This window comes from Callospermophilus lateralis, unplaced genomic scaffold, assembly GCF_048772815.1.
Source record: "Callospermophilus lateralis isolate mCalLat2 unplaced genomic scaffold, mCalLat2.hap1 Scaffold_63, whole genome shotgun sequence".
Lineage (NCBI taxonomy): Eukaryota > Metazoa > Chordata > Mammalia > Rodentia > Sciuridae > Callospermophilus > Callospermophilus lateralis.
This window is the reverse complement of record NW_027514713.1, coordinates 3961201-3980045: the sequence shown is the minus strand read 5'-3', so window position 1 is coordinate 3980045 and position 18845 is coordinate 3961201. Positions and strand designations below refer to the sequence as shown.

General features: G+C 34.5%; 1 pseudogene; it reads right to left on the bottom strand.

The window, feature by feature from the left end:
• Positions 1-2648: 2648 nt before the first annotated feature.
• LOC143389561 (aprataxin pseudogene) lies at positions 2649-3879 on the bottom strand (annotated as a pseudogene).
• Between the last annotated feature and the right edge of the window lie 14966 nt (positions 3880-18845).

Sequence of the window (18845 nt, the reverse complement as noted above, 5' to 3'; positions counted from 1 at the left end):
AACCATTTTTGCACTTCCTGTTTAAGTTCCTTTAGTTAAAAAAAAATTCTTATGTCAAACTTTGGGGTGGGAGGTATTCTGCCATTCTTTAACATTGTATTGGCACTGTTCTAACCATGAACTGAAACTTAAAGAGTAGGCACAGAGTGTGCTGTCATCAAGATATCCTTCATTTTCTTATTAATTTTCTTTTCTTTTAAAAAATTTTTTAATGTTTTTACATGTTGGTGGACCTTTATTATTTTATTCATTTACTTATATGCAATGCAGAGAATTGAACCCCGTGCCTCACACATCTAAGCAAGTGCTCTACCACTGAGCACCAGCCCCAGCACACCTTATTTAATTTTCTTAGGTAATTGGATAGGTAGAGTACATCTATTGAGTGCTTGGGTATATCTCACAGATGTGCTGCTAAGCTATTCTTCTTTCTTCTGGGATGTGTTCCTTACTTTAAGCCTCAGGAGCCTGGGGATCATGAGTATTTTTATGAACAGCACTATACACACACACACACACACACACACACACACACACACACACATATAAATGCAGTGCAACTACTTTTTGACACAAATTGTTAGAGGAATGGAGTTTTGTCTTGGCTTCTAGGAAAAACGAGAATGTCCCAAGTCCATCCACCTTAATAAACTATAGCAAAGTAACAAAAAATATCACCTAAACATCATGTGGAATACTTTCCCATATAAAATTAGTTTTAAAAATATAATTAGTATTATTTTTCTTTCTCAATTGCTAAGAGAAAAAAACCTATTGGATGGTTCCTTTTCAAATACTTGTCAGGAGGAGGCCAGGAAGCCATACAATACAAAAGCATTTGTCAAAAACAAATCAATAAATCAAGTTCCTTATATTCCTTCATTAAAACTACAGAGCATAACACAGCATATTCTAAAAAAAAATTAATGACTTTACACTAATACCATTGATACTACAGTAGATAAGCAAGCTTAATTCATATAATGATCTGTGTTCTCACATTTGCATATAATGAGTTTTCAAGGCCATCCTGGCAGCCCTATCCTAATCAATAATAATGACACAGTTTATGTTTTTATAGCAAATTAAGGCTAGACAAACTTAACATAAAAGTTATCTCTATGGAAATCCAACTAACTGGAAAGAAATAGGAGGTCAAAATATATAGGGAGAATAAATGATCCGTTCTTAATTGAAGATTTCTTTACACATTTCCTTTTGCTTTATTTATTTAGAGAAAGTTTTTTTATTAAGAAGCTTTCTTCACAAGATCATTGTTTCTCTTTTGAAAATTAAAAAAGAAAGGTTGTATATATTTTAGTCATAAGATGGAATGTATGACAGCACTGCTTTTTAATGGAAGCAAGATTATAGAACTGTTGCTGAGAATTAAATCTTGCTTCTGTCTTGGACATCAGTTGCCAAGTTTTAAAAAAAAATGTAGAATCTGAATAATAAATTTACAAGCAGCAACATGTCACTTTTATAAGTTGCAGCTAGGGAAAATGTCTATAACAACACATTATTATGTTTTTTGTGGCATATCATCCATGGCCTTCCATGATACCTTACTCTCAACCAAACCTCCACCATCTCGGAGGGATGATGACTTTTCTTACTGGTCTCTGAAGCAATTAGGAAATCCAAAAATAATTTTTCTTGTTATATTTGCCTTGTAGAAATTAGTTTTCTGTTTAAATGACTCATTGGATTGACATAAAAGGACAGTTGCAAATTTACTTATTAGTTTTCCTCATTGTATGCAATCAACATTCCAACATAACATTTTTTTTTTCCTGTGGCATCCTGTTTATTTGTGACAAAAACTGAGGTCAAATATGGTCTCTATACACTGAAGTTTTTTCTTCATAGAAGATTTTGTTAATGGTGTTCTTTTTATCACTACTCAAAAATAAAAAGTTATCCACAAATATATCAACAATTTGATCGAAATCAACTTTTAGCTTTCCCTTTCCTTTTAGTCCTGATATTGCCCAAAAACCAACTTGATACAACTGTTCCATCCCAATTTGCTGTTGAGGAAAAATAAAGCAATGGTTCTGTGAACCATCTATATACATTAGAACTCACTGATTGATTGTCAGTAGGACTTTCAATAATTTTCAACCACTTGGGAGAGTTGCCTCAAGCAAATGGACAGATCCAAGAAGACCAGCAAAAAGAACTGAGTGCAAAAGTGCAATGAACATGGCTGGTTGAGTGTTTCCTCAGCAGGCAGCACCCCTGTACTAGAAAAAGACTCCACCTTCTGCCCTCTCAATTAGCCTCACTGTTCAGTAAAGAACTGATGACACGGTCTTCCTGAGAAGGAGCATTTAGGTGACCTTGGGTAGGAAGGAGTGGAAGGTACATAACAAATTAAGTACTCTTGATGAAGAAGGAAAGAAAACTAGTATAGTATATATAAAGGTCAGAGAACTTGACCCACAGAGCCTTCAGGAAAAACAAGCTACTTTGACAAAAAGGTGCCAAAAAGGTCCCACATGTCTCCAGAGAGAGAAGATAAATGTAAGGAACCAAAATATATGACCAGCCCCTCTGCTGGTCCTGGAGATGGCAATCGGGCATGTCCCAGCAACCTCATCAGAGAACACATTCCTAATTCCTGAACCATTTCTACCTAATAATTCCTGAACTATTTTGAGCGACCCTACATTGTGGCTACTCAAGAATAAAATAAGCTTTGTAAAAAACTGCATGTTTTAATTTGGGAAATGAGAAAATGTTCACAAGCAACCCAGAACAGGTGCTAGCAAGTTCATTCCCATCAGTCACACTTGTGGCAGAAGTTCAGGATCTGCAGAATCACTTTGTCCAGTGCCTCCTGAGATGCTCTTTCAACTGAGGAATGGTAGGCAGTAGCTGCTGGCACTCATGACAACGAAGGGGCAGTTTCAAGAGCTCAGACATCCCATCTCGAACAGTCACTCTGCCAGACTCTTGTACCATCTTGATCACAGCTTCTGATTCTAGGAAGTATTCTGTATTGAAAGAATTCCAATGCTTTTTGTTTTTAAGGCAAGGAGAATCAAAATCTTGGCTGATCACATGTAGGTGTACATGGCTCATGCTGGGAATGGCATGGTAGCCCATTCTGAAGCGGAGTTTGCTAGATCCAGCAAAATCTGCAATCACCTTTTCCCCAACAGTGTGCATGTGCTTGAGGAGTTCAAAGTGTTCCCTAGTCACATCCTTCAGACTGGAAATGGAGGCCCATGGTAAGACCAGCCAGTGATGACGAGCCTTAGGATATTTATCCTTAATCACCACTACCTGCTCATTTTGTAAACCTGCATTTTGGGGTCCTGCATAGAAATTTTCAAGCCTTGACTCCAATGGCCCAGTGAGTCCTTTTTGTTAGATGCATCTTTCTCCTTTTGAGGGGCCATAGAGCATGGTCTGGGGCTGCTCCCAGGTTCCACCCCTGTCCCAGGCTCAGTTTCCTGGACAGCATCCCTTTCTACAGAATTACCATTGCCTGACCTCTTTCTCTTCCTGTGTGTTTCTGGGCCAGGGTTCTTGGCCTCTTCCTCAAACTCTACAATATATGGATAAAGTTCATTCACCATGTAGAGAACCTGACCAGGCTGCAGCTTCATCTCTTGGTCCTTTCCAATTATGACTGAGTCAATGCTGGTGGGATTGACTCCAACCTACTTTACCTTGACATATCCCTTGTTACACTCTGCTTTCAACTTGCTGTCGAGAACATTTCTTATCAGTGATCTTGGTCTCTGGGCCACGCCCAATCATAACTGCTTCCAAATGTGGAAGTTTGATTCGCTGGTGCAAGTTGTCTTGTCTCACCAACCAGCACACCCGCATTATCACTGGAGTTGACGAGACCAAAACGTTCACGTTACTCCTTCCAGGCTCCTCCACTTCCCCAACATAACATTTTAATCAAAGAAAACTTTCACAATTGCAATGTAAATGTACGAGGCAACCACACATTTGCCAGTCATTTTCTACTATTGTATACACCGAATTTAAATATGTAACACCATTCCTTACACAAACACTTCTTCCCAGGTGGTGCCTTTGATTTATTGCCATGTTTGTTGGATGAAGGGCTCTGGTCAGGGGACCACGTGGTGCATCATCTGCAGCACCAGTTGTGACTTAGAGTCAAGGTTAATGAAGAATTTGGAAGAGGAAGCTCTCCTCTATCAGCTCTATTGTAGTAGGATATGTAATAGGCCAGACCCAGAGCCACTCGTTTTAGAGACAGACCCAAGACAGACCCTCTACCTACTTCTGTTCAGATAAAGATGTGACAGGTTCAAACAGAAACAGTGAAGTCTTTTAAATTTGAATGACATTTTTTATTCCCTATTCCCTTTCCCTCTGCTTGTGACTTTTTTATTTTTTCCTTTGTACTCTTCCCCCATTAGTTCCAGGTACCTAGGATTTTGCCTGTTTTCTAAATCTTTAACCTTAGCAAAAATCACTGGTAGTCTCATGCTGAGAAATATTTCATGCAAAGTTAGGAAGTTCCAAACCTTTTATACACCTTACCTTTTTACTAGCAATTAAGTTCATCTTTGTATTTTCTCAGAACTCAACACAGACCCACTATCCTGGTAGAGACCCATCCCCCAATGCCAGACACATGCCTGGTAAATATTGAACCAATGTGTCAGTGTGTAAGGAGCACAGCTCCAGAAAAAGCATTGCAGTGACTTGTTAACACAGTATTTTAATGTAAGGCATTAAGATGATTATCCCAATGATTAAGAGTGAATATCAGAGGAAAGAAAATACCAGTCCTTGGTGTATTGGGTAGAAGTCTGTCAAGGGACTATTAATTTTTCAGAGTTGGAGAATTGGGATCTTTTCTTTTAAGGTTTGAATATCAGAATATTTGATGGCACTGCTGATGTGAAAGATGACTTAGTTTCACATAATATTGTGAAAAATAGTCATGGTTGAAAATAAAGCCCAGAAAACTCAGTCAAAGGAAAGGAGAATAGCATCATAAAACAAACAAACAAAAAACAACAACAACAAAAAAAAGAAAAGGAAAAAACACCCAGGTTTTTGTTATTTAAAATAATGTTCTTTCAATCACATATGTGAATTGCTCACCATTTAGGCCTAAAACCCATGTCACCTAGTGGATTTTTATGTATCACACTTGCTAGATAAAGTTATTTGATTAAAACAATGAAATTTCTCATTTGTTTTTCTTTTAGGGTTTATTATGCATGATGATGTCCATCTTATCCTTAAAAGGGTACAGAGATTTTTATTTTAGAGGTTGGATATATAACAGGACCCATACAGACTCAATTTCTCATTCACTTGGAGCTTACAACTATCACTGTTGATAGGTCTTCCTCTGGAAAACTTTTATGTTTTGTGGAAATGTCAAAAACCCAAGTTCAATTTTCTTCAAGTGAGGGTAAATGATCAGATGTGTTGTTCAAATTCTCTTTGACATGTGGATTAGGTATTAGTCTAATAAGTGTCCAGGCCAGTTGGTTTCTTGTGATCCCAAAACAAACTGAAATAGTAATGCAAAACCCTTCAGAATGTCTTTTGTTGGTCAAGAATAAACCCAGGTAATACCAAGTCTGCATAAATTTACCATTATTTAAAACAGGCCACAAGGCATGACTAAAGGACCTTCTACATACAAAGGCCAGGTACAGAACCAAATGGGCCAAAATCATCACAGAAAATCTGACATGTGTGCTTATCACTGCCTATTTTTACATGTATTAGGAGCAAAATCCACCTGACTGTTCCTAATAATATAGTTTCAAATTGTTCTTTGCTTTTTTTGAATAAATCTTTCAAAGAGGCTTTTGTATATTTGTGATGAACAGTCTTCCTAGAATTAGCAGTAAAAATGGATTTACTTTAACTCTCTTTCTATGTATATTTGGTCCAGTAACAATGTCTCTTTTTGCTACAGGAAAAAAACTCCTAAAAATCAGATTTTTTTTCCCTTTGAGAGAGTTCTGTTAGAAAGCTATTTTCCTCTGCCTTTTTTGGCCAAAAAAAAAGTTTTCTTGGGATGTGAGTTTGCTACATTTGCATGTGTGGCCCAGAGGCCTCCTACAGTCTCAGCTGGATGGTCCCTTAGGAAGGGAAATAGCTAACATATCACATTTTATGACCAGGCTGCCAGATTGTTGTTCCCCTTTATAGACCTCCTAGTTGTTCTGCACAAGGGACTCCCTAGGGTGAAGAGGAGAGACAAATGAGGTGTTGAGGGGAATAATAATTTTGCACAAGGTGAAAGGATAAAGGAAAAGTGAAAAGCCTTTTTGCTTAGCCACAGGGATAAGTCATATTAATTAGTATGTGTGTGACACAATTCCACCAGTGGAAATGAAATTTATGAAAAGAGAACCATAAAATGGATACACCTCATAGATAAATATCACTCCAATGGTGCACTTCACAGCTTTTTCACATTGTATGGAAATTACTTCATTTTGCATGACCTTGTTAAAATACATTATGGAGATACAGTTGCATATAAATTTAAATACTTAATCTCAGTATGCTCTGTGTATTTAAAAATACAATGAAAGATCCATTTCTAATATTTTAGATTTAGACATTTGTCATATACTGACAAATTATGAAAGCAAAGCGTCTTCTATGGTACATTTAGGAAAATACCTGAGTCAAGTTTTGTCTACAGTAATGCAAAAGGTAGTGTTGTACATGTTCTAAAAAGCACAGACACACATTTGCTTCTAGAATATACACTTAAGTTTTTTTTAAAGGCACCTGAGCCTTTTTTTAAAGGGAAGAGAGAGAGAGAGGAAGAGAGAGAGAAAGAGAGAGAGAGAGAGAGAGAGAGAGAGAGAGAGAGAGAATCTTTTTTTTTACTGATATGTAAAATAATATTGTACATATTATTGGGGTTCCCTGTAATGTTTTGATAAATATATATACATTGTGCAATCAAATTACAAAAATACTGAAAATCTTTTCTCCTAGCTGTTGGAGATAAACAGTACACAATTGCTATCTGTACTTAAGGTGCTGTGCTTTCTCTTAACTGCAACTTAGTGCCCGGTGATTAACTTTCCATCCCTCCTGCCCTCCCCTCCTCTCTCTAGTATCCTCAGACAACTGCTATTCTATTCTCAATTTCTATGACACCAGTTTTTTTTAGATTTCACCTGAGTGAGATCATACGGTACTGGATTTTCTGTGCCTGGCTTCTTTCACTTCTTTCATCTCCAATTCCACCCATGTTGTCACAATGACAGAATTTCATTCTTTTCATAGTTGCATAGTATTCCATTTTGTGTATGTTCCGCATTTTCTTTAATGCATTTATCAAGTAATAAACACTTGGGTTGCTTCCATTTCTTGGCTTTTGGGAGTAGTACTGCAATAAATAAAGGAGTTCAAATGTCTCTTTGACATACTGATTTTATTTCCTTTGGATTTCTAAAAGTGGGATTTTTGGATCATATGGCAATTCTGTTTTTAATTTTTGAGACCATTCCATACTGTTTTACATAATGATGGTACTAATTTAGATTTCCACCAACAGTATGCAAGGTTCCCCTTGTCTGTATATGGTTGTCAGCACTTGTTGTATTTTGTCTTTTTTATAATAGTGATTCTTACTGGAATGAGTGATATCTCAGAGTTTGATTTGCATTTGTCTGACCATTAATGAATTTGAATATTTTTTCATAACATACCTGATGGACATTTGTATGCCTTCTTATGGGAAGTGTCTGTTTAGATCTATTACCCAATTTTAAAATGGGTTATTTGATGTTTTAGCATTCTGTTTTTTTTTTTTCAAGGTGCTTTCACAAATATCTGTTAGAAATGTAGTAGGTCATGAACATCTAGAATCAAGTTCTAAATCTATTTGGTTTATGTTCATTTTTCTAGAAATAACTGAGTATAAGAGTTTGCTGGAAACCTCAATGCTCCTTTAAGAAATGCATCTTTGTTATTAATACATTCCCCTAAAACATTGTGATATGCCTGTATCAGCATTGCTTCTCTTGTATGATGAAAGGAGTACTCACTACAGTATAATAATTATCTTTGTTTACCAAGGAGTAATTAGGAATGCAACCCTGAATATGTAGTGGTGTGTAAATTACTGCTGGCATCCCAAGGATCCAGTAGCTCATTCACTCTTCTTTTAAACATTTTTTTTTTCCTTTGATTATCATGCCTAGTTTATGCTATCAAATATAGGATTCATCTCTCTTTTATAGCTGATGCTGACTCTTTTGGAGTAATTGAAGTTTATTTACTTCCTGGGGGAGAAAGTAATTTAAAGAATTTTAAAAATATTCTCCCTGTAGAAAGACATTCAAGCTGTACATTAATATGAGAATTCGTCAACATATATAACCCATGTGAATTTACAGAAAAACTTCCTCTAAGACAGTAATTACAAATACAGCTAGGAAGAACACTATGATTTAGGTGTTTTTGTTAATTCATTTAATACATTTTTAATAGATAATGTATACACATCATATTGTGTTCAAAAAGAACAAAGGAATATAATATGAGGAAAAATATGTAATAAACAATGAATATTTGCACTTCATCTCCTCTCTATGACCACAGTGACTATTTCCTGTGCATCTATTTAGGGATGGTTTATTCTTAGACAACAATGGATAAGATTATATGAGTTTATATGTATATATCTATATTCATGGTTATATCTGTATTTATGTCCTTATATGTCTTTTCTCACTAATGACAGTTTGTTACACATGTAGGTGTGCCTTATCATTTCACTAGACATTGTATCAATACATATCATCTGTTCTTATTCTTTATTTGCTGTTGCATATTATTCCATACATATATCAAATATTTTAATAACCCAGTCACCTATCATGTTGAACATTTATGTGTTTTCTAAACTTTTTCTATTATAATCTCTACAATAAGCAACCTCCTACATACCTCACAAATGGCCAATATTTCTTCAGAATATATTCCTGGAATTCATATTGCTGAGTCAAAAATTCTGACAATTATAAATTATGATTGAACTATCTAAGTTATTCTCTGTGGAAATGTCACTGTTTAACATAAGAGACAGCAACAGATAGAAGTGTCTATCACTTCTTGAAGTTGCAAACATAATGAGGATACCATCTTTCTCCAAATACTTGCTACATTAACTGTGGCTATGAATAATGCTTAGCAGTCTATAAAAACACTTTTTTTTGTCATTGACAATATAAAATATCCTGTATTGGAGTCATATTAGGATTTGGAAAAAACTTATATCTTTAATCTCATTTCAAACCTGGGATTTATCCTACTTACCTGATATGTGTTATTATACATGTAAAAAGCAAATGTGAAACCAATATACAAAAGCTATCGAGATGTACAGAAGTAACAGAATGACATTTATTTATTATAGGCTTGTGAGTAAGCTTTGTAGGATATTTAAATCAAATATTGATTCTGAATTTTTTCCCATATTGGTAACCAATATTAAAATAAAATTAGATAAAAATGTCTAGCCGAGTAACCATAGAAATAAGTAGCCAGATCCACTGTGAAATGTATTCTCTCCCCTCATTTCCCTTCAAAATAAATTTTATGTGACCAAAGATGAACCAGACTAGAACATTACAGTTGTAAGAAATCTTGAATAAGTTCTATGGTTTCAAAAATATTTATGACCCAAAAAAATCAAATGGCTTTAATTACTCATTTTAAAATTGGCATGAAATATATGAAACCTTAGCTAAGTAAATTCTGGTGATACATTTTGCTTTATTTGATTTTTATGAACTCATAAATAAAGAATTTATTCAATCCAAGTAAAGAAAATAATTTACTTTAATTCTCAGTGAAATATATTTGCCCTTTGAGAAAAAGACCATTTTTAATGTCAGTCTCCATTTCTCTTTCCTCTCTCCTTTTTTTTCTCTTCCTGTCCGTTTCTGTTTCTTTCTCCCTTTAGCTATTTACTTAAAGCAAGCATTTCTGAACTATTGTGTTATCTTTTGACTATTGTTGTCTTATTTATTTGGGAATTTTTCTTCATTGCAGTGAATTTCTATTTTAACCATACTCATAAAGAATGCCATAGGATTAAAAAAAAACTCATCAGTGCTAATGTGTGAGTAATGGTGCATTTCTTAGATAGAAATAGAGATCAAAGTGAAAAAAAAACTCGATTATAACTGAGACTGTAAGTCTTATTTTGAGGTTCAGTCCCTAATTTTGCCAGAAATTAATTAGGTGTCCTTAGATATGTCTTCCAATAATTCTAGGCTCAATTTCCTCAACACTTAAATCAGAGATAAAGATTAGTTTGACTTTGGGATCTTTTCATTCTGTGTCAATCAATATTTGAATCGACTTGTCTTTATAATTTGTTATGCAAAAACCTCATTAATGTGATTAGATGTCTTATTAGTTCTTACATTAATATCAAGTCTTCTGATAAAATTTGACTTTTGAGGGATTACAACACAGTGTATAGTGACTTTGTAACAGATGTTAGTAAGGTTATAAGAAGCTTAGGAGCCATTTATAAGAAATGCTCTTCCAGTTAGAATACATGGCTCTGTTGTGTTTGGGGGCTGTTTCACTAGACTGTATATTCAGTGCTCTTGGAAATCTGATTATTGAGTCCTGATAATCTACATGGGTGTTTGCTGATTTAAAAAACTAGGGAGATATCAAATTTAAAATTTACAATCAACCAAAAGCCATTAGTGTACTCCATTGACATAGAGCTTGTAAGTAGCCCTGTTCCTCCTTCTTGAGTTGCAGTGTCCTCTTCATTTTTGTGCCATCTAAATTACTCTCAACTGCTAACTGCTGGCACCAGAAGATATGCCTTGTCTGTTCCTTTCAGGATTTTTCCTTTTCTTTCACCACTTTGTGGAATGTGTTTCTGCTTTATATTTTCTCACTTGTCTTCTTACAATCTACTTGCATGCCTGTAATTTCAGTGGCTTGGAAGGCCAAGGCAGGGATATCATGAGTTCAAAGCCAGCCTCAGCAAAAGTGAGTTGCTAAGCAACTCAGTGAGACCCTGTCTCTAACTAAAATACAAAATAGGGCTCGGGATGTGGCTCAGGGGTCAAATGCCCCTGAGTTCATTACCCAGTACCTTCCCCACAAACAATATTCCTCTTCTGTCTTGCTTTTTAAAAACCTGCACTTAACAAACTCATTAATTCCAACTTACAAATTATTATCATCTATATTATTCAATTTTTAAATCATAGATACTTAATTGTGCCTTTATTGTGTACAATGAAGTTTTTCTCACACTCTTCAAGAAGAAAAAAAATGTTAAGGAGCAAGACAGTTATTTTAGAAAGAAAGAAAAATATTTTTACCACATTCCTTTTTTTTCATTCAATTAAAACAAAACAAAAATAAAAACAAACCTAACTGCCATTGCTAACATTACTGCACTTGTGAATGCCTGTAAAACAAAGAAAAACTTTTGATATATTTATATGTGATAAAAAAAATTCATGTCTGTGTGCATACTTAGTCTATACCTATCCTGTAAATGAGGGTAAAATGCACATATTATGTTCAATTACACCAATTCTGTTAGAATTTGTGAGCATGCTAAGTTAGCATAACAGTATAAAACTTACATAGTATACAGAAAAAAACATATATTCAGAGGCAAATACTAAGACTAAGAAAAACTTACAGCAGTTAATTTGAAAAATAAATAATGAAGTACATTAACACTATTTTATTCAACAATAATTAGGCAATAACAATAAGCCATTCATGGAAATGAAAATAATTAACCTTTTTTTCCCTCAGCCAAATCTTTCAAAAAAAAAATCTTGCCATCTCAAATTAATTATAACAAAAAGAATCATTTTCAATATGGCAACAAATTAATTTAATTATATTATAACATTAATGTGTTTATAGAGAGAGGGGAGGGTAAGGGATCTGGATATAAAGGACCCAAAAAAGACAAACAAAGAATGGCAGTAGAGGAAGAGCAGGTTATAATAATTATCCCCTACCTTTTCCAAAGCCTGTGGCAAGTATTATTTAATTCTTTCAGAGTACTATTCTCATCCTTCTTATCAGCCACAAAGAACTGAGTTCAAGGGCACTCAGGGCAGCCAGGCAGCCTGGGGCAGGCCAACCTAGGAAAGCAAACTCTGTGGCTTACAGGTTAATATGACATTTAACTTCAGGCAAATTATGATTGTAGGTCTTTGAATTCAGATATGAATTCAGATTTGAATTCAGTTAATATGAACAAAACTATTCACAAGGGTCAGGCTGCGAATAGAAAACCTTATATGATACTGGAAAAAAAGTTGAAGACCTAGTGGTGTAGGTATTACTTCAGGATGCTTCAGGTAAAGTAAATACTCCCAAGTCAATATCATTTTCAGTGAACTCTGTATCATTTAGGTTAACTAAAAATGCTGTATATCTGAGAAATGGATCTGAATGTTTAATTAAAAAAGAAAAGAAGAATTACAGTTGCCTTTTCATAAGTTCAAATAAATATGAGTAAATAAAATCAGGAGGGAAGATTCAAAAACTAAAGTGAGGCTTATATTTTGGTTAGCAGAAAATGCACTTTTAAAATTGTCTCTCTAAAGGAATATGATTTTTACTCTTTTTTGAGATGATAAATAATTATTTCATGATTTATTTAATTTCATTCATTCCCCACTGGCATGATAATCTGTATATTACCTGACAGTTTACTTTAGATAGCTTCTTCATTTGGAAAGTAATCTTTACACTTCATTTTGTTCTTATTTTTTTTCAATAAAATGGAAGCCATGTGGTCATCTGGATAATCTGAGGGTGAGAAAGTCTTCACTGCAAGCTGCCTAATTCAGAATCAATGAAGAGAGTGATGAGATGTGAACACACACAAAACAAATGAGAGTCTGGACAGAAAAGAAATTAGCGTAAATGAAACTGGAAGACAGGATCTACTTTTAAATGAATCACAATCCACAATTGTAGACTCTGTTTCTTACAAAGATGTCTGAGAGTATGATTGCATCTCAAAGTGAAGAAAAATCTGAGCCACTGGGACAAGAGTAAAGAAGCAGCTCTTGGTGAGAAGGGAAAGGAAGCAGGAGGATTTGGGGCCATAGAGAGCAAGGATTGTGAGTGCCATAGAAAGGTTTCTGTGAGGTGAGTGCTTTTCAGATGTGTCCTCGTTGGCTCATTCTGAAACACAGCCTCACTTATTGGGCTGTGTTAAATGGGTCACATATGGTTGTGGGGAAAAAACCTTGGGACAGATTGTCATTGTGTAATCTCTGGAATACAAAATAATTCCAGCAGACTTCAGTTCAATTTCCTAGGGCTACGTTTTTGTCCTTCTAAAGAACGGAGATTTCACAGTATAAGTTTGCAGGAAAGATAACAGAATCACATCCTGGAGCCAGATCCTTAGATAGGGGTTATCTGTGTTCTCACTTTCCTAAATATGAGGGCTTCCAATTCTTCCTAAATAGAAGGAAAATAGAACTTGTAATTGTCCAGGGTTCATACCTTGAGCCAAATAAAGTTAAGGGATCTTGTCATTTGGACACATAACTGTGTATTAGCATGCCATTTACCACGTGGCCAGGACAGGCAGGCTTCTAGAGCAATAGGGCCTAGGGCCACAGTTCTGTTTAGTTTTCTCATTTGGTTGTTAGGACTAGAACTACTTCTGGACTTATATCTGTTTTACTAAACCAATTTCCTGAGTCATTTAACAATGTACAGCAAACGTCCTCTGAATGCAGATCATTGCAGTAGGCACAGAGAGACTTTAAAGGCAGACATAGGACACATAAAACATTTACAGAGAGCAAGAACAGAAAAACTGCATGGGGGAGGAGGAAGCTAGCAACACATTAAGTAGAGTAACTGTCAATCCATTCCATAAATATTAATTGTGTGCCAAGGGCCAGATACTGATAACAGCTGTGGCTACAAATTAGCTAAAATGCATTCTGATTTTAGCCTGTACATTTAGACAGGACCAAACCCTGTGCTTAAGCAGGGTTTAGAAGAATTATTAACAATAGGTTTTTCCAGTGCAGGATTTATTAGAGGGGATAAATATTAGGTCTACAAACAACTTCTGAAGACCTTGATCTTAAGTAAAAATATTCTTTCTTTTATTTTCTTTTTTGTAGGAATTAAATTCGGGGTTGCTCTACCTCTCAGCTACATTTTGAGACCTTTTGTAACTTAAATTTTGAGACAAAGTCTCCATAAATTGCTGAGGCTGACCTCAATTTTCAACCCTTCTGTATTAGCTTCTCAAACTGCTGAGATTATAGGTCTGCACCATGAAACCTGGCCTAAAGAAAAATATTCTTAGTTAAGCACCTGGCTTCTGATAGTAATGAATAGTTTACAAGGAAACAAAAACTAAAACCATCATGAAACTATGAATTAAAATTTTGTGATGTGTACAACCCAATTTTTGTGGGAATGACAAAAATATTCTGCACATAAGGAACATTTAATCTATCTGAAGCAACACAACTGGATGCAAAAGCAAATTCTTTGCTAATGGCTACTTTGCTGTATTTTATGGTGTTATGATTTAGTAGTATAGAGATTAAATATGGACATTTTCATGTACTTTGTTCTTTTCCAGGGACTTAGAAAGTTATTTTTATGCCATTTATCTTAGCAGTTTCCTTGGTAAAGTGAACAGGTCTATTTATTGCATTTACCTTTCTAGATTTTATTTGTTGGTATAGTCTGACTGGGATATCTGGGCCTCAGAAATGGAGCTGAGTTCTAGTATGTGACTGTGTATTTTCCAGTAGAGTGGAAACAGGGATTTCCCTGAAACAAACAGTTTTCCAGGCATAATGTTCATTTGACCCACTTTTCATAATCCTTTCCCTTCTCTGTAACATCCTGAAATTCCTGTCCTAGCCTATACTACAAACCTGGTAAGTTATGTCCTTATAAAGATTTCATTCAGTTCTCAAAAACTGAGATATAAGTTAACTACACTTTAAATATGTCTTACTTAAAAAATACATGTGTGTGTGTGTGTGTGTTTTAAAGTTCATGTTGAGATGATTTCTGATGAGGTAGCATGAGGAAATAAACCTAGATTAGATTTTTTTCTATTAATTACCCTGAAAATAACTATAAATAACAATATATAAAGCTATTATATAATAAGATAATTATTTTATTATGGCTATTCTTTGAATTCACATAATTAAAAATAAATATACCATACAAATATTTTCTAGGTAGCAATTATTGTTCTGATTTACTAATGGTTAATATACTTTAAGTTCTCCCAAAAGGATTCTTATACTTTAGTCATGTTGAGATGGTTATATTTTTGTGTAACTAAAGTATAAGAATTATTTTGTAACATGCTGTGTGCATATATCATAGAATAGGAATTGTATTTCAAATGCCTTTTTTATAAAAAGTCATTGTGATCCTATTTATCATCTCACAAGAATTGATGGGACCTTAAAAGGACTTTGAGACTTAATATGTTGAAATGATTTCCTTGAAGTCTGAAATACTATGACACGTATTTGCCTAAAATCTTCATAGACATTCACAATGAAGTACTATATAAGTTAACATAAATAATTTTTGCTTTGATCAGATCATATACCTGTGTGAAAAGAGCTTGCTTTTGCATTGAGAATGTTATATTTCTAGGTCAATTGTTCTGAGTATATGGAAGTTTTCTATACTGTATGATACAGTTAACTTCACAAGTTAGAATTCTTCTTATTCTGTTTTCTGTTCAGAAATTACAGCCTATCATATGCAGACTACTAATTATATACTAATGATACTCATGAAATTAAAACTGCATTCCCCAAGGCTAATAATCTTGGTTCCTTACTTAGGCACAAAGAAATACTTATATGTGGAATACTGAATGGCTTTAGAGAACAACACCTCATTTTATAAAATATTCCAATATGTACTGCTCTGAAATTGTCATTCATTTCACTAGCAAACATGTTTTCACACTTACCACGTACTAAGCTTAGTGCTGTTGTACCTGGAAGGGGTTTTGTGATAATCCTGTGGAATAACATGCTCTATAAACTGGAAAGTGCTATACAATGGCAGTTGTCAGAGAATTGAAATTTTTATTATAGAAATTATGATACATGCTCTGGAAAAAATCAGATGATTTTGGTATCAGAACACATGGTTAAGTCCTGGTTGTTTTACTTTCTAGCTGTAAATCTTCACAACGCCCTTAAGCAGTTTTAGATCCAGTTTTTCAATCTGTATTATCTGATCCATAGAAAAAGTAAGATTTAAATGAGATAATGTGTATGGAAATGCTTTTCAAACCTTCAGATAGTATATAAATATTTGACATTATAATAAAATATGGTTTCTGCCTTAAGGATGTATAACATCTAACAGAAGAGAAAAACAGCAACAAAAACAAAAAAAAATCATTAATACTGTGATATCGTTTTTTCTTTAATGTATTTATGTGTTTAATTTTATCCATATAGAATATTTCACATGATAAAAAATAGTCTACATGTCAAATGTAATGAAAAAGACAGATCTAGATTCAGATTTGTCTTTTGAGAGCAAGATCAATATTTTTGATTCTGGTATGTATTTGTAATATAAATAGCAAGTAGTAAAAAGAACTGGCAATAGTCAGATTTCACAAGGTAACAGGGAAAATGAAGCCTGATAATAGCAGCTTCTTGAGAACAAACATCAGAAAGATTTTAATTAGATTCTTATTCAATAAATTATTTTTGTTACATGAACTTAACTAGGCAGCAAAATCCCAGCCACCGAAAGGATAAGGAAGTCTTAGGAGCTCTAACTCTCTTTTCAGAGAATGCAATGACAATGGCTGGGTTTGTGGGCTATATGTTTGGAGGTGGACACAAAACTGCTATGCTTTTATTTCATTGCTTCTTTCTTCTGTTTTCATTATCTTTTATGCTTCATAATGCAGACCTCTAGTTAGACTTTCCAGGAAATTTTTTATAATTGGGTTTTAAGGTATCAATGTGCAACACACACACACACACAAACACACACACACACACACACACACACACACACACACACTGCTTAGAAAAGTTAATGATTCCCACTTAAAAAGAAATATCTAATATGAAAACATTCTCAATTTAATGATATAATACTGTCATTAATAGTGTCTATACTTTGTTTCATGCCATTGGATGGATAGTAACCAGAGAAACTTTGAAGTTTTATCTATCAGCCATTGCAACTAGGGGCCATTTTCTCCTGGGGTGCTTCTCCAAGCCCAATCAGAAGTCCAATTAAAGTCAGTGGGAGTTAGATACCCAGAGGGAAAGAAATGTAGAGACTTGGAGAAAGAAAACGTCCATTATCAATGTGATTTACACAAGGTCACAGAATCTTTTGGTCTCTAAAAGCATGCCCGTGGGCTTGGAAGCCTTGGCTGGAAATCTTCTTGGCTACCTACTTCCAGGGACTCCAGAAGTAAAGGGTCTTTTGGAAAATCCATTCTAAGAAGATCATCTTGTTTGATTTTCTCCATATGTTCTTGAGCTCAACAGTACAGAAGGAGCTAAGGGCTGCCAAAATGACAGCCCCTGAATGAGTGGATGCCTACCTACAGTCTAGCTAGTTGGATGTCCCAGGTTAACTAAGCAGCTGGTCTCAATGTAGCCAGCCCTGAGGACTTCAATCAGAGTCTGTTTTAATTCTCCAAATAATTAGGCAGACCATGTTGGTGGTGGAGATAGCAGTCCTCAGCCAGCTCTCCTTCCCTGCCTCTGTCCATAATCCTCCGATGAGGAGAATTTGTAGCAAAACCTCCAGATCATATCACCAACATGGTCCCAGTTGGATTTCTCCATTGCTGGTTGGAATCTTACAGAACAAGAAGGCAAGTGAAGAAGTCACACCGTGAACTATCAGAAGCAACCAAAGTTGCAAAACCACTAACATAAAATTATTATTCTTTTCAGATATTTTTGAAGAATTTGTGTTAGAACTTTAGCTCATTCTCTATGGAAATACACATTTATGCAAATATAAATCATTTAAATATATGGAGCTATGTAATGTTGATTAACAAGGTTTACAATGCCTTTCATGTTTATGATGTATTTTCATGCAACACAACCAATTAATGAAAGGGCTCAAGAAGCCTATTGACATTTACCTTTCTGGGTGCAATATACATATTAAGCACGAATATAACATTCACATTAACATCAAACAAATGGATGTTGTCATTTGAAATCTTCCTAATTCCATTGCTCTAAATGTTTTTAGAAATTCTTAAAGAATTGTTCTCAGAGAATTTAAGACTCTTCAAAGAATTTCAGTTTTATTCTTTTTGTTCCCCCAAACTAACAAAATGCTTTTTGTCCTTGCAACTATATTCACTGTACATATTGTTCTTAAATTTGGGTGTTTTAAAAATTCAAAAGGACATTTGAAAGTGAAATAATTGCAAAGTTAAAGACATTCCAAGGAAATTTTTATGACTGTGAATACAATTTAAAATAAAATATCAAAAGTCTTACTTATATGGAAGCCTCACTGAAATAACTGTATGCTTTAGGGAATTGATTCTGAATCAGGTAACATGAATCTGACCACGCTATCTCTGTTATTTTCAATCTTTTACATTTGAACACACAGTCTCATTCTTTCCCTTATGTCTGTCAACATCTGTGTAGTTCTTATATATGTTCTCAGAATTTTGTTGCATCTCAAGTTATAGAAAAGGAAATATTGTGTTGTTTAGCACTCAATGTTTACATAAAACACCAACATAATTGATGATTGAGGGTATCACGCATAGCCAACGCTTAGGTCTCCCATTGGGTTTTGAG